Source organism: Chenopodium album, chromosome 4 (genome assembly GCF_948465745.1).
Source record: "Chenopodium album chromosome 4, dcCheAlbu1.1, whole genome shotgun sequence".
Classification (NCBI taxonomy): Eukaryota; Viridiplantae; Streptophyta; class Magnoliopsida; order Caryophyllales; family Amaranthaceae; genus Chenopodium; species Chenopodium album.
Window position 1 is genome coordinate 11,915,890 of NC_137837.1, and position 15,414 is coordinate 11,931,303.

General features: G+C 27.9%; 1 long non-coding RNA gene across 1 annotated transcript; it reads right to left on the bottom strand.

The window, feature by feature from the left end:
* Positions 1 to 2,490: 2,490 nt before the first annotated feature.
* On the bottom strand, positions 2,491 to 6,700 carry LOC145626690 (uncharacterized). Its single transcript, XR_014111057.1, has 2 exons — positions 6,336 to 6,700; positions 2,491 to 2,736 (listed from the first exon to the last, which is right to left on the bottom strand). It is a non-coding gene; the product is annotated as an uncharacterized LOC145626690 (long non-coding RNA).
* Positions 6,701 to 15,414: the final 8,714 nt, after the last annotated feature.

Here is a 15,414-nt window from a genome sequence, read left to right on the forward strand (position 1 = left end):
TATATCTATAGAATCGAAAAGAGAGAGAAAGCGTGAATTTTGAACAATAGAGTCAGGGCTTCAAAGCAATGGATCATGATTTTGTGATTACAAAGGTAAGGCTTCGATTTCAGGAGAGGGAGAGAGAGAGAGAGAGAGAGAGAGAGAGAGTTAGGGTTCTTGTTGATTGAGAGAGAATGTACAGGGTTGAAGAAAGAGAAAGAAGTGAAGTGGTGATTAATTACGCGCGAAAGGATGAGAGCTAAGGTATTAAATCCAAATGAATATGGTGACATTTTAGAGATTTAAGTCTAACCATGACGATATAATGTGGAAAAAAATGTTCCAAAATGGTAAGATTCAATATGGGACACATTTTGATATACTCGGAAAATGGAAAATGGCTTGGGAAGACGATCATTATGAAACGTAAGAATTACGTACGATCTTGAAAAAACTTGATACTTTCTTAACCATAGGTCATAACTCTAACACTTTGTTTGAAATGGATAGATAGGGAGGGATATAAGTTCCTTGTTTGGATGAAGGTTTAGCTAGGTACGCAAAGGAAAGGGAGGGAACTATTCCCTTTGTTTGGATAAGGGTTTAGGGGTGGGAAAAGGGAGAGAAAGAGGTTACATATGCATTTTGGATAAGGATATGAGGGACGAAATGAAGGGAAAGATTAGAGAAATGAATCTATTTTCCTTCCTTCTTTAATAAGCATCATTATCCCTTCAAATTGGAGAAATTCGGAAGAAAAATGGAGCTCCATTTTCCCCTCATTTTCTCTCCCTCGCCCCCTACTTTTCCCTTCTATATATATTGACATCCTCGACGATGACCTTTAATTCTCTCTCTTAAGTAATCGTCTCTCTATCTTTTTGTCAATCTCCGCATCTTAGCATAAATGTTAACTTGCATGCAGCCCTTCTCCGATCCTTTGCCCTAACAATATTATTTTCTTTTAATAGATCATGGTTATTGATGCTTCGGCCCACGTCATCTTAAGCTCTCGTCATCTTAGGACAATGTCGTTGCTTCTCCATTTGATCATAAGTTATTTTTGACAACATTCGATGATTTATTATTAGATATAATTTAATAATTATTCAGATTTAAGCGTCTGACCTTTTCACATTGCAGGATCGGGGTGCATATACTAATAGAGAACATGCACAAAGTACTTTTCATGTCTAGGTTTAGGATTATTTGGGAAGGAAATCTTTTAGTATCTTACGAATTAACTAGGTATCTTAATTAACTAGGTATCTTGAATTTGATTATAGTCATGTAAGTTACCTAACTTAAGAGGGAGCCCCAGTTGATCTCAGAGATTAACAATCTAATTTATCTCCTCTCACAACTTTATGTGTTGAAATCTGTGCCACTTTATTATTTTACTTTTATCATTTAAAAAATAAAAGAAAATGAATAAATTGTGAGAGGAGATTTATTCACATCATTTATCTCAGAGATTAACTTGAATTTACCCCTAACTTAATGATGAGTCTCACTACAAATCTACAATCCTATAAATATTGTTAAATAAAAATCAATAGTATAAAGGAAGTCTCTAACAAAATCCAAAAAATGGGAAAAAAGTTAACTGTTTTGCAACAATAGGGCGCAAAAGATGCACATGATGATGGAATAGGACATCATGCATGACCCAATTTGGTAACGGTTTGTGGTTGCTTTCAAATGCATGAGAGGCTTAAACAGCTTCCTAATCTTCGGCCACCGATGGATAGATGAAGCATGTGCTCGACATGCATGTTGCAGAAGAGCTTTACTTCTTTCGGTGGCTTGCTTCTTCACCTCTTTCAATAGTTAGCTACGGATGTTACATAACAAACTTTGGATCTATTTTTAAAATATAATCCAAAAACTGTTTGAGAAAGTTGAGCTACTTGTTTGTTGTTTGTTTCTCTCATGATATACACGAGTATAATTAGGTCCGTTTCTCTCGAGGTATAAGTCAAAGATATGTTCTATTCACTTGATTTTTACTTATCTTATCGAACTTATCTTACTTGAACTGATTAGCTAGAACTAGAATTTATTACAATTATTTTAGTTGTATTTTGAACTTGGTCGGTAACACTTATTAGAACTCATTTTTCCTAAACTCATCTTACCTGAACTTAATTGAAATTATTAAACTTGAAATAAGTGAATTTAAGGTGAATCGCCCTAATTTGTTGTTTTTTCCATCATTAAAGACTTACTATACTAGGCACTAGCATGCTACTCCATTTGAACAAAAAATTGTTAGCAAATGCGCCCGTCTTTTTTTTTTTTAGATATTTTTTTAGCCAAGATTATACCGTTGTGACATTAACTTAAGAAGTTTTCTAAGGAAGTTAATGTACGTAAATGCTATAAGATATGTATTTATAAATGGTTATGGTCATCCCAACACATCATTAAACCTTTGAAAATTTCACACAGTATTCCTAAAACGTCATTAAAAGCGTAAATAGCTTAAGTAAATTCTCAACAACACCCTCGATCATAAGTCGACATCGATCTAATAAACACACACATATGACACATCCTATCATCCCTCAAATCTTCTATTCTTTTTTCCCCACCTCCAAAGAAAAAGAAAAGAAAAGAAGAAAGAAGCCAAGAAACAATAGGTATATATGTATGGTATAGAAAGCTAAGTAGGAGTATAAGTTAGCCAAGCTAAGGCAGCAGGCAGGGACCATGATAATAAGCTGGACCATATCATTTGCATGCGCACGTCACCTGCATGTTCACAAGTCACAACCCACAGTTCTTTTTTATTTCCTTTTTTTTTTTTTCATTTTTAAATATATATTATTTATTTATTTATTTTTATTTGTAACATATAAACTGAGATCATATATACTTACAAAATAAATATAAATTTCCTGAAATACTTAGAAAAAGACGAGAAAGCTAATATAAGCATGGTGTTGGGGACAACCCCACCTTTTTCTAAGGGTTCTAGTTTTTTGTTTATCATAGGAAACTCCCATTAATGGCATACAAATATACACGTACCTTAGAATATTATATTACCTTCTTTCATATTTATATAATTTTCACCTTACTATTTATAAATATGTTGCCAACAAAGAGCATGTGATCCTATTCAATGATACATAGTCAAGACAAAATTTTAATCCGGATTTCTTTTTTTTTTTTTTTTTTTTTTTTTTTTTTTTTTTTTTGAATTATACATAAATATCATTGTTTTTATTGTTGTTGGCTCAAGTTGGCAAAATTTGTTTGCCTATCAAATTTATAAAAGTTTTTGTGTTGTGTAGCTAAATAGGGTTCCCCGACAAAATAATAATGAATATGACATAAACTCATCCAACAACCATATCATTAAGATCATGAGATTACAAGTTTTACAATTACTAGCTAACTATAGCTAGCTCTATGATCTTTTGTGTTATTTTGTGCTTAAATGTGAACAATGTCCCATAATTAGTTGTAAGTGTATCATGATTTTAATAATCTCTATTATATGAACAGCCATTTAGATCGATAAATTAGTAAAAACAAAAATATACGTAGTATCGGCCATATATGATTTATCATTATATAAGAATAAATATAAGAATAAATTATGAGTTGATTAGGTTTAGAATATATAACATGAAACTATTATTGATTTATAAGGTTAAACTACGAAATTGAGTTGCATTGTGCCCTTTTGGTTTAAGTGGTCTGGGTTCTTCTTAGAGTTATTAGCATGGAATAGACTTTCAATATCTAGAAGACTAGAAGCTCTTGTTTTTGTTTTACTAAAGATATAATTTAAATTTACAAAATTGATAATTTTTTTAAAAAAATACACAATTAATCAAGAACATTATAACAACTTGTACATAATATAAGAAACTAGCTTTTCTTTTAAGGGTGCAAAAATATTTTACAAATAATTTAGGGTATAAAATAAACTTAATTGATAGTTCGAAGGTAGGAAACTTTTTTCAAACAAGTAGCTATTGTAATCTTTTTTGAAAGGATACATATCAATAAATGTCATGAAAACCAAATGAGTTATTTCATTACTAAATGAGACAATTTTTATTTACATCTAACACATCTTCCACAACCTAATAAGTCTTCAAGATATCGAATCTTAAAGATGTATTGCATATAGAGTAGCCAACAAATGAGAAATGGGAACTAAAATACAATGCAAAGTAGTTTCAAAGCAAATAAGTAAATGAGACTATTCTAACAAGTTTGTTGACCGGTGCAACACACTCTTAACTATAAAACTAAGAAAAACAAAGTGTATTTCATAATGTATTCTTCTTATGGAAAATACGGCGAGTTTAAGAGAAATTAACAGGGTCATCATTAGTATTTACTTGTAAAAAATATTAAGTAAATAGAAAAAAGAAATAAATAACGGGATAGATGTGTGACAGTAGTAGTTTATGCTTTTAAATATATACTCTGTAATCGTTATAGTTTAATACTTCTTGTAATAGGTATAGTTTAAACCCAAATTAATCTATGCTACTTGGTTGTCATTACTAGGAAAGAACAAAATATGAAAAGTAATTAAACGTTCAAGACTTGATATGTAAAACTCAAAATGCTAATTTAAACTAATCTCCTCAATAGAGTACTTTAATGTCATTTAATACACCTAGAACACGTTATTAATTATGTCATGTTGAATAACCACATGTTACATCAAACAAATAACAACTGGAGAGAGAGACAGCAAGTAATAACATTGAATGTTTTAGAGTCACACAAAAGATTAAACCCGTCAAATTTGTTGTAACAAAATTCATGCGGAAAGTAATCCAAAATGTGCTCAAAACAAAATTCATGATGAAAATAATCCAAAATGTGCTCAAAAGATAATGTTGCAAATAAAAGCCATTGCTATCAAAATAAATCAAATGGTTGTGAATAGTTGGCTATATGTGTTGTACATTTTTTCAGATAAGACTACTCAGATTTTAGGCATTCAATGGCTATTGCAACTTTTTTTCAATTCGTTCCTTAAAAAAATTTAAGTGTGTAATGTGTAGAAACATTGTGTAAGCTAAGAATCTAGTTGTTCCAAAATAGTTGGCTACATGTGTTTGTACATCTTTGAGATAAGACTACCTACAATAACTTTTAAGGTCGGGGACCGGTTCATACCAGAACAACGGAAAAGAGATTCGAACGTAAGACCTAATGTAATACTTTAACTAGTCTTACCACTAGAAAATTCGAATAAAGATGCAAATAATCTAGTCAAACTTTATCCGATTACTAAACAAACACTAATCGACTTTAAAATTGGTTTGTTCTAATTGACTGAACTGAATATTTTATGATAGGAGGAAATTAAGAACTAAATTAAACTGAAAATAATTTGAAGAGAACAAACCCTTAAGAATGTATAAGTGTGGAATATATGCAACTTGTTACAAATTCATTTCCTTAACTTCCACATTTTTTCTTCAAAAATTATGAGCCGCCTTGTAATACTATTCTACTAATAGTATAAAAAAAAACATTAGAAGAAAAATTATCACATGACCTTGGATCTATAAACTTTTTCATGTATGATGATGATTAACTGAAATTATAAAAATGCTTTAAATGAAAACATGTATATATACATTGTACTTTCAATTTGCTTTCTTTTTCAATCTACCCCTCTTTCGGTGCACAACCTCATCATTAATTCCCATTTTATAAAGCAACAACCAATGTAATATTTTTAGTCTTAATTTTTTTAAATTAATTTCATTCTAAACCCATAAAATAAAATCTGTTTTATGTACGAACAAGTTAAGGAAACAAGAAAGAAGAAGTGGTTAGAAACAATTAAATAATTAATTATTTAATTAAATAGTCAATTAGTTAGGAGAAAATCACGATTTGACTTAATTAGATAGATCTACTAACAAACAAAACACGATAAGACGCATAAATCAAATCAAAGAAGTTTTATCTCCTAGTAATTAGTAGGTGCAATTAACTTAACATAAAATTAGTCCATTAATTAAATTAATTTCAAAGAATCTATATGGAACAGTGCATGGAAGGGATATATAAAAAGCTTATTTCCCCAAGACTCGAGGAGGGATCTTAAAAACCTTTTTTTAAGTATAATCAAATCAATTATAAAATTAAAAAAGATAAATTAAAATTCAACGATCCAAAAAAAAAAATGAAAAATAAGAATTTTCCACAAAACCCTAGCAAAAACAGCATATAATTTCTCACCCTCTAATCATTTTAGATTAATTCTTCACATATAACATTTTTTTTTTGGAAAAATTCTTCACATATAACATAGCACACAAATATATATCATATGATTAAGAAATAATAGGCATAACACATACCTTGAGATGAAATATATATGTATCACCAAAACATATGTTGATAACTTTGACGGATTGAAATATTTTCCTTTTTTCGAGCGTGCTCTCGTCAACAGGTGAAGCTACCACATGATCTAATCTTTCTCGGACAACGAGAACGAAACAGAAGAAAAAAAAAACAAGGAGAATAGAGAAAAATAAAAAAATAAAAAAAAAATAAAAAAAGAAATAGGGGAAAAGAGGGAGAGAAAGTTCAGATCATGCTGGCAGCTTCAACTGCTACTAAGGCACGAAGACGGAAAAACGAACAACTTTTTTTTTTTCTTTTTTTTGTGTGTTTTATGTGTTTTTCTCTCGAAGTTTTTGTTGTTGGTGGTGTTGTTCAACAACTAAAATGATGAGAATGAGAGAAGAAGTGAGGAATACGGAAAATGAGAGGAAAATAGTGTGTATATATATAGGAGGGAACTGTAGAAAAGATAGGGAGGGTTCAGGGGTATAGGTGGTAATTTTCTTATTTTTATTTATTTTCCAGGGGTTATATATATTTTTTATTTGTCTTTTTCTTTTTTTTTTTTTTGAAAGAATTGTCTTTTTCTACTTGTATTTGGCATAAATTAAGCTTTTTTTGTGCAAAGACAACTATAATTTTCTCTATTCAAATAAAAAAAAAAGGAAAGAAAAAGAGAAAGACAAATATAATAGACGGTTAGACTTGTTAGTTTGTTTTTCATATATAGTTTAGGTGATTATAAATTTATAACTATCTTTTTAGAGCTATTTTTCTTTTTTAAGGCGTGATTTATAATAATTTAAAATTAATGTAAAAGTTAAAGGTCGAATAAAAGAAGTAGATTTTAGATTTTTGTTGCTTGGAATGTGATATTTTTAACAATAATTCGAGTTAAGGTATATTGATGATACTTTTCGATCTAACTTAATTAATTAATTTTATCTGTTCAATTTTTTAAAGACATTTTATCACCTAAGATAATGTTTCATAATGTTTGTAAACCAAACCAAACAACAAATCTGGGCTACAATGCAAGGGCTACGAGTAGTCACATTATTAAGGACATATGCAATTGATGAATTGATATTCTTTTTGGGAAAAGAATGAAAACAAGGTCAATTGAGACTTCTTTTTCAATCTTGATCTTGACTAATAAATGAACCAAATTTGCACAAATTAAACTAAAATTAAACTAAAATTAAACTAAAATTAAACGTTGTTATGTACTCCCTCTGTTCCTAAATTAGAAGCCCATTTCTCTTATTAATGTAAGTAATAAATATTAAAAATAGACTTTTAATAAAAGGACGGAGGGAGTATGAATTTTAAGGTGTAAGTGTATTATATAACGTAGTTTTTGGTTATTAAAGGGGAACAAGTCATCAAATTTTATTCAAAATTTCTAACAAACAAATATAACTGAAATGTTATACATTAAATTTTATTCAAAATTTCTAACAAACAAATAAAACTGAAATATTACACTTGAATTGTACCGACAAATTTTCAACCTAGCAGTTTCATAATTTGAGAAAGTGAAGGATAGGTCATGTACTTGAGAGCTTTTTTACTGGTTTCAGAAAGTCATGGGATCAATTCTCATCACTCGCGATATTTCATTTAATATTATAAAGATTGTAAATGGATAATAGGATAATATCTTATTGTAACATAGGTAACAATATCTGAAGTATAATATGATATTTTATTATACCAAATATAACATGATTTGGTAATAATATTGATACCAAGTGTGATATTATATCTCTTGGTATCAACATTATTATCAAATCATGTAATTTTTGGTATAATAGGATATTATGTTGTGTAAATACCATTGATATTTTATTTTGTAATCACTAATTAATTATATTATTTGATTTTTATATCTTTCCTAAATCTTAAAAATTGTATTAGGAGTTTTTTTTTTTCTTGTATTAAAGCACTACAGATAAATGAGATAATTGTATCCTTTGAATATTCTTTTTCTCATAACTTCATAAATCAAGCTCATGTCTTTCAATACAAGTTATTTAAATTAAACCTTAAACTCATTATATGAATACACAAAATTATGAATGAGCCTATGAATAAGCCAAGGACAAACAAAAAATCAAATTGTTCGTGGGATGTTTTATCAACCCAAAGTAAGATGAAATGCATGATTTGATAATTATGGTTTATAAAGCTAGTGATTATGACTAATTTGTATTTAACATAATTGTGATCAAACCATGGTGAATTTACAACACAAAGAAAACTGTATAATCTAAATTAGTGTTTCTTTTACTTTATAATACTTCCTATATCAATAAATTTATGTTGCCATTACTCATTAATATGTCTAGCAACTTTTCATTTTGTTGATATTCAATTACAACAAAGTTCCACTATTTTTCAAATATTGGTTTGTGAAGAAATTAGTCTAATTAGTGATTAAGAATTTACCATCCACAAATTGTTGTTGCTGGCTAGCAATCTAGCATGCATGAAAGCCCAAAAATACTTAGTCCGTTTTAGAATACATCTCTTGTTAGATTTGTTTTAAAAATATAGTTGAAAATTACAATTTAAACTCTTTTAACAATAATTACTCTATATTTACAGATACAGATCTCAAAATCAGATGGTATATATTGAAAACCATGTAAACATGTTAAAAAAAAATAGAGGGGGAGTGGAAGATAAGAAGGTCAGCCTCATAGGCAGATATGCATGCATTCACTCTAATACTCTATGCCTTATTGCCTTAACTTATGGTAATAGCCTCATAATTAATTTTATATTCTATCTTATCTCCTTAAGCTAGCTGACACTTGGGGCCTGTTCTCATTGAATGAACTCAGATGAACTGAACTGTACTGAACTAAACTGAACTAAACTGAACTGAGCTGAACTGAACTGAACTGAATATTTTATAAGAGAAGGAAATCGGGAGCTGAACTGAGCTGAACTGAATTTCAACGTAAGAGAACAGGCCCTTGATGTCATATATTGTTGGACCGACTCAACCAAAAACCTAAACTTATGTTTAAAGTCCCTATATAAGGGATTTTTTTTTTTTTCAACTTAAAAATAAAGTTTTTAGTTTCTACGTTTAGCCGTCTAGCCATTTATATTTATTGCCTATACAACAAGAGTCGATCCAGGTGTACCATACGCACGCAATGCAACGAACGAACCGATACACACATCCAGTAAGGGAGCAATGAAATTTACCAGAAAGTCCCGTGACCTAAGTACGAAGACATTGGGAAGAATAATAAATTAAGGCATTAATTGAGGAGTTGAAAGCAAAGGAGTTTAGAAAAAGAGTAAAGCAAAGCAAGAACAAAGACACAAACATAGACATAGACGTAGACATAGACATAGACATAGGAAGAGTAGACGAGAGTGGTCCCAAAGTTAGGAGAGAAAAAAATTTAATTCAATATTATCACGCTTACTTCCATCAGGCCACCACATGCACACACTCACTCAACTCACTCACTCACTAGTATAACAAATTAACAATAACTATTAAGTATTAACTAGTCTTTTTTTCTTAGCTTTTTTTGTTTTTAATTTCATCTCTTTTTACTACTCTTTCTCTAATGCAGCTGTGATTTCTCTGTATAGTTAGCATCAACCTTGATCCCAAAATAGTGCAGGTCATAATGGGGACCATTTTCACCACCAACAAAAAAAATGGTTTTTATTTACTCATCCTGTTACAAAATACATGCATCACTTTGACTTGTATATTTATCGATCTATAAGTTGATATATATGCTGAATCAATTACATTATACTAAAGGCGAATCTGATATGACACTTGTCAAGTTTTGATTAAAAAAATTCCCGCCACTTTTACTTTCCTTCTTTTAACAAATATTTATGAACATTATTTTATAATATCCTATAATATTTAACTTTCTATTTGACAACTATATATAAAGTATATTCTATATGCATTCAATGAAAATATTTTGACATATAATATTTTATAATAGGTATTTTATGGAAAAGAAATCAATTACATTATACTAAAGGCGAATCTGATATGACACTTGTTAAGTTTTGATTAAAAAAATTCCCGCCACTTTTACTTTCCTTCTTTTAACAAATATTTATGAACATTATTTTATAATATCCTATAATATTTAACTTTCTATTTTGACAACTATATATAAAGTATATTCTATATGCATTCAATGAAAATATTTTGACATATAATATTTTATAATAGGTATTTTATGGAAAAGAAAATCAAGTATTTGTTTCAATTAAAAATATTGATTTTTATTTTTAATTAATTATTGTTAAATTAACATTATAATTTATAAATATGCTAAGTAAAAACCGTGCATTGCACGGGACTTAAACTAGTATATACATAAAGATGAATTTAAAGTTTCTATTGCACATAATTGTACAAGATTATGGTCAAAATAAGATATGTTAATATGAAAAATATTTTAATTTTTTATTAATCTACTATGTTTATTATTTTATTTATATTTTGCATGGATTAGCTAGAAGTAGCTACCTAGGTTTTGCATATAAGGTTCACATAAAAAGAACCCAAAAGCAGAAAACAGCATCTCAACCTATCAAAATCATACCACTGCCTTAATTATTATTGTTATTAATTAGGTGGTCACTATATTTATACTCCTTTCAATTAAAGTGATTCCATCTATTGCTGAAATAAGAAATGGAAACAATAAACAAGATATATATGTATAATGGCATGAAATTGGGTTATGGTTGTGTTCTTTTGCTTGTTACTCGTCTAACTCATTAATTGTTCACTATAATTGTGTTGCTCCTACCATATGTGATGACCTAGGTTGCCGATAAGAGTTTATGCCCTGGTAGCTCAGGCTTGTATGTATGCTTCTATAGGAATCTATGTGTTATTTCCGTCATGTGAGGTACACGAAGTGTTTATATTACTTTCTACATGTGTCTTGTACGTACATGTGATAACGCATGTACTGAAGTGAAGTGTAAAGTTGATTAAAGACGTGTTCTCTTTCCTTAAAATAAAAATATTAATTAAGTTTTAATGAGTTTATATAAGTTTTAATCATGTTCCTTCCAGTAAGTTTTAATCTTGTTCGATCCAGTAAGCTTACTATTTAATAATTAATTGGTTCTAATAGCTCCAATGAGATTTAGGGCTTGTTCTAATAGACTGAAATTCTGAACTGGACTGAACTGAACTGAATTGAATTGAAATGAAATGAATATTTTATAACAGAAGGAAATTATGAACTGAGTTGAACTGAACTAAACTGAAAATAAACGTATGAGAACAGGCACTTAATCATGGGTATATAAGCTCAATTAAGGTCGTTTCAAATAGATTACAACTTTACAAATTAAGATAATGCACTTTTATAAGTTACTTGTTTTGATAATCATTTGTATACTTAGGTAATAATAAGATATAAAGTTTTGTCAAAAAAACAAAAAGGTATAAAATTGGGACTAAACTCTTTAATCCAATTAATAGACTACATACTAAACACTTATTGATTCTTCAAATTTGATTAATTACATCTCTATGTATCACATCTTTTCTCAAAGTTCATCCCTTAGCTCATTCTAAATGTAGCATTGTACATAAATGTGACATACATCATTTACGCACTAGATGCATCAAACACAAAGTAAAAAAGCAAAGTAGATTAGAGGTGTGTTCTGCTATGATCTTCACTAAATAATAGGTTTATAAGTCCAATAATTCAGATGATTCCAAAAAGTTCAATCATGGACAATGAACTCATCACACTCGTAAGTTTACTTTCTTGCAACCAAGGTTAATAAATTGTAATAAGGTTAAATAAGTTTTAATTTTAATTCAGGTAAAGAAAACATATCCTTACAAATTACATAATACTTGTTAGACAATCACATGTATACATACGTAATATTACCATGTAAATAAAAGTTGGTACTAAATTTAAACACTATGGTCCAAAGTCCAACTAGTACTACTACAAAACACTCATTGATTCTTTAAATTTGATTCACATATTCTATGTGTCATACAAAGTATCTTTTATCAAGTTTCATCTCTTAGCTCATTCCAATATACCATATAGCCTTGTACATAAATGCCATACATCATACACTCACTAGATACTTCAAACACAAAGTAAAGTGCTCAAAATGTCATAATTGATTGGGACAACCAATTGTAATTAATTTAATTAATTAATTAAAACAGAAGAAGAGTATTTATAGTGTTTAGTGATAGCAACATGTCTTTAAGTTTTGTTTTTATGGGGTGAAGGTAATAGGTCCATTACCAAAATGACACGTGTCATGTAGTTTTGCAGGCCTATTGGTACCAGTTTGTAAATTCATTTATGCTTAGAAAGCAACTAAAGGATTGAAGACATTACCACAGATTAGATAACATTTGCAACATTAGCCTGTAAAGGTATTACTTCTGACTTTGGCATTAAGAAAATGATGTTAAATTTACTTATACATTTATATTTATTTATATTTACATTTATATACTTCTATTTCCTTGAGAGTTGTTACTTTGATATTGACCTCCATTTTTAAATATTTTTTTCTCAATTTAATTTTGGTTTTTTGATCTACCTTTCATCTATTGGTTGGCTTTTTTTGTTTGGTTTGATCCCATTATGTATGAACTTTATTATATCTTTTTTAAGGGATTGTGATTTGTGAACTTAAATTTGCTTATGTTTGTGTGATAATTTTTTTAAGCATATAATAAAGTTATCTACATTTATAGGCTTTTAGCCTTTTAGAGATAGCTTACTTGTAAAATGCATTCACTATGTTTCATTTAAAGTTCTATTTGAATCAATTCTAAATTAATGTGACTCTTTTCACACACACACAAAAAAAAAAAAAAAAAAAAAAAAAAGAAAAAAAAGAAAAAAATAATGTGATTTACTTTAAGGGAATTTACAAAATTAATTTCCTTGCAAGATGAAGTTCCTTTAAATTAAGACATAAAAACAATTGTTTCTCATATTATTATGGTCAATTGGTCGTTTTCAACTCTTTTTAGAAGGTGGAGGGAAGTTTCACCATGATTTCATAAAGCAAGCTAAGTGATAGAATATGAATGTATTTGTATGTTTATGGGTGTAATATATGGTGAGCTTCCAGTTTAAAAAAGTTTCACTGATTTTTTTAATTTTTTATTTTAATAAGACTAAAAAAGCATATCCTTATATTTTTAAGGTATTCACAAGGTATCTTTTGCTACAAATTAATATAGGGCCTGTTCCGATTGACTGAACTCACCTGAATTGAACTGAACTGAACTGAACTTATTAATTAGTGATCTTTGATTATTTATTGATTATTTATTACTATACATATGTGTATATACAAATGTACATATTATTATTAATAATATTATTATTATTATTATTATTATTATCAATTTTGATTATTATTATTATTATTATTATTATTTATTGATTATTATTATTATTATTATTATTTATTGATATTATTTCAATTATTATTGTTATTATTATTATTATTATTATTATTATTATTTATTGATGATGATTATTATTATTATTATTATTATTATTATTGTTAATATTATTATTATTATTATTATTATTATTATTATTATTATTATTATTATTATTATTATTATTATTATTATTATCGTTGTAATAAGAGCTTAAAAGAATGAAATTTGGCTTTATATCATTAGCAATATCATTAGACGTAAATTAAGAGCTGAACTGAACTGAACTGAATTTCAACGGAAGAGAACAGGCCCATAGTATCCAAAAAGAACTCCTAAACAACATTAAATTAATATATAACACCTAATTGTATTGTTTACATTCTACTATATTCACTTGCTCTAAACACATACGTTCTCTTCCGTTGAAATTCAGATCAGTTCAGTTCAGTTCAGTTCAGCTCTTAATTTACGTCTAATGATATTGCTAATGATATAAAGCCAAATTTCATTCTTTTAAGCTTTTATTACAACGACGACGATGACAACAACAACAACAACAACAATAATAATAATAATAATAATAATAATAATAATCAATAAGTAATAAATAATAATAATAATAATAATAATCAATAAATAATAATAATAATAATAACAACAATAATAATTGAAATAATAATACTAATAATAATAATCAATAAATAATAATAATAATAATAGTCATCAATAAATAATAATAATAATAATAATAATAATAATAATAATAATAATAATAATAACAATAATAATAATAATAATAATAATAATAATAATCAATAAATAATAATAATAATAATAATAATAATCAAAATTAATAATAATAATAATAATATTATAAATAATAATAATATGTACATTTGTATATACACATATGTATAGTAATAAATAATCAATAAATAATCAAAGATCACTAATCCGTAGTTAGAAATCACTAATTAATAAGTTCAATTCAGTTCAGTTCAGTTCAGCTCAGCTGAGTTCAGTCAATCGGAACAGGCCCTAAGATAAGTTCATAAGAAGTACTTCCTCTGTTCTTTTTCACTTGACCTGTTTCTTTTATCACGTTTGCCAATATAAAACTTTAGCGATCAATAACCTTAATTCTCCGTAAGTAAAAATTATAAAAGTTGTATATTATGATAGTACTTATTGAGACGAATTCAAAAAGATCTCACATGAATATATTTTTCCTTACATATCATTCATAAAAGACGGTCAAAGGAGAGGTAGTAAATAGTTTAAAAGTCAAAGCGGGTCAGTGAAAAAGAACGGAGGAAATATAAGTTTAATACATAAATAATAAGTTTATAATAAGTAAATTTTAAAGTTGATAATGGCTAAAGTGTTGATAAGTTTGGGATCAAAGGAGTTATTCGAGTTCAGTCCTCAACTATTTTGAGCACAAATTTGTAATACTGTAATTGATATCTGATAAAAAGAATGCATCACTTCTTTACAAAATATTAAAATATTATCTCAACCGGCCATAACACAAATTTACTGAACTATTATGTTAACTATTTTAAATGCATAATTAATCTGTCATAACACAAATTTGCTTAATACCCCTTAAAGTTACATTA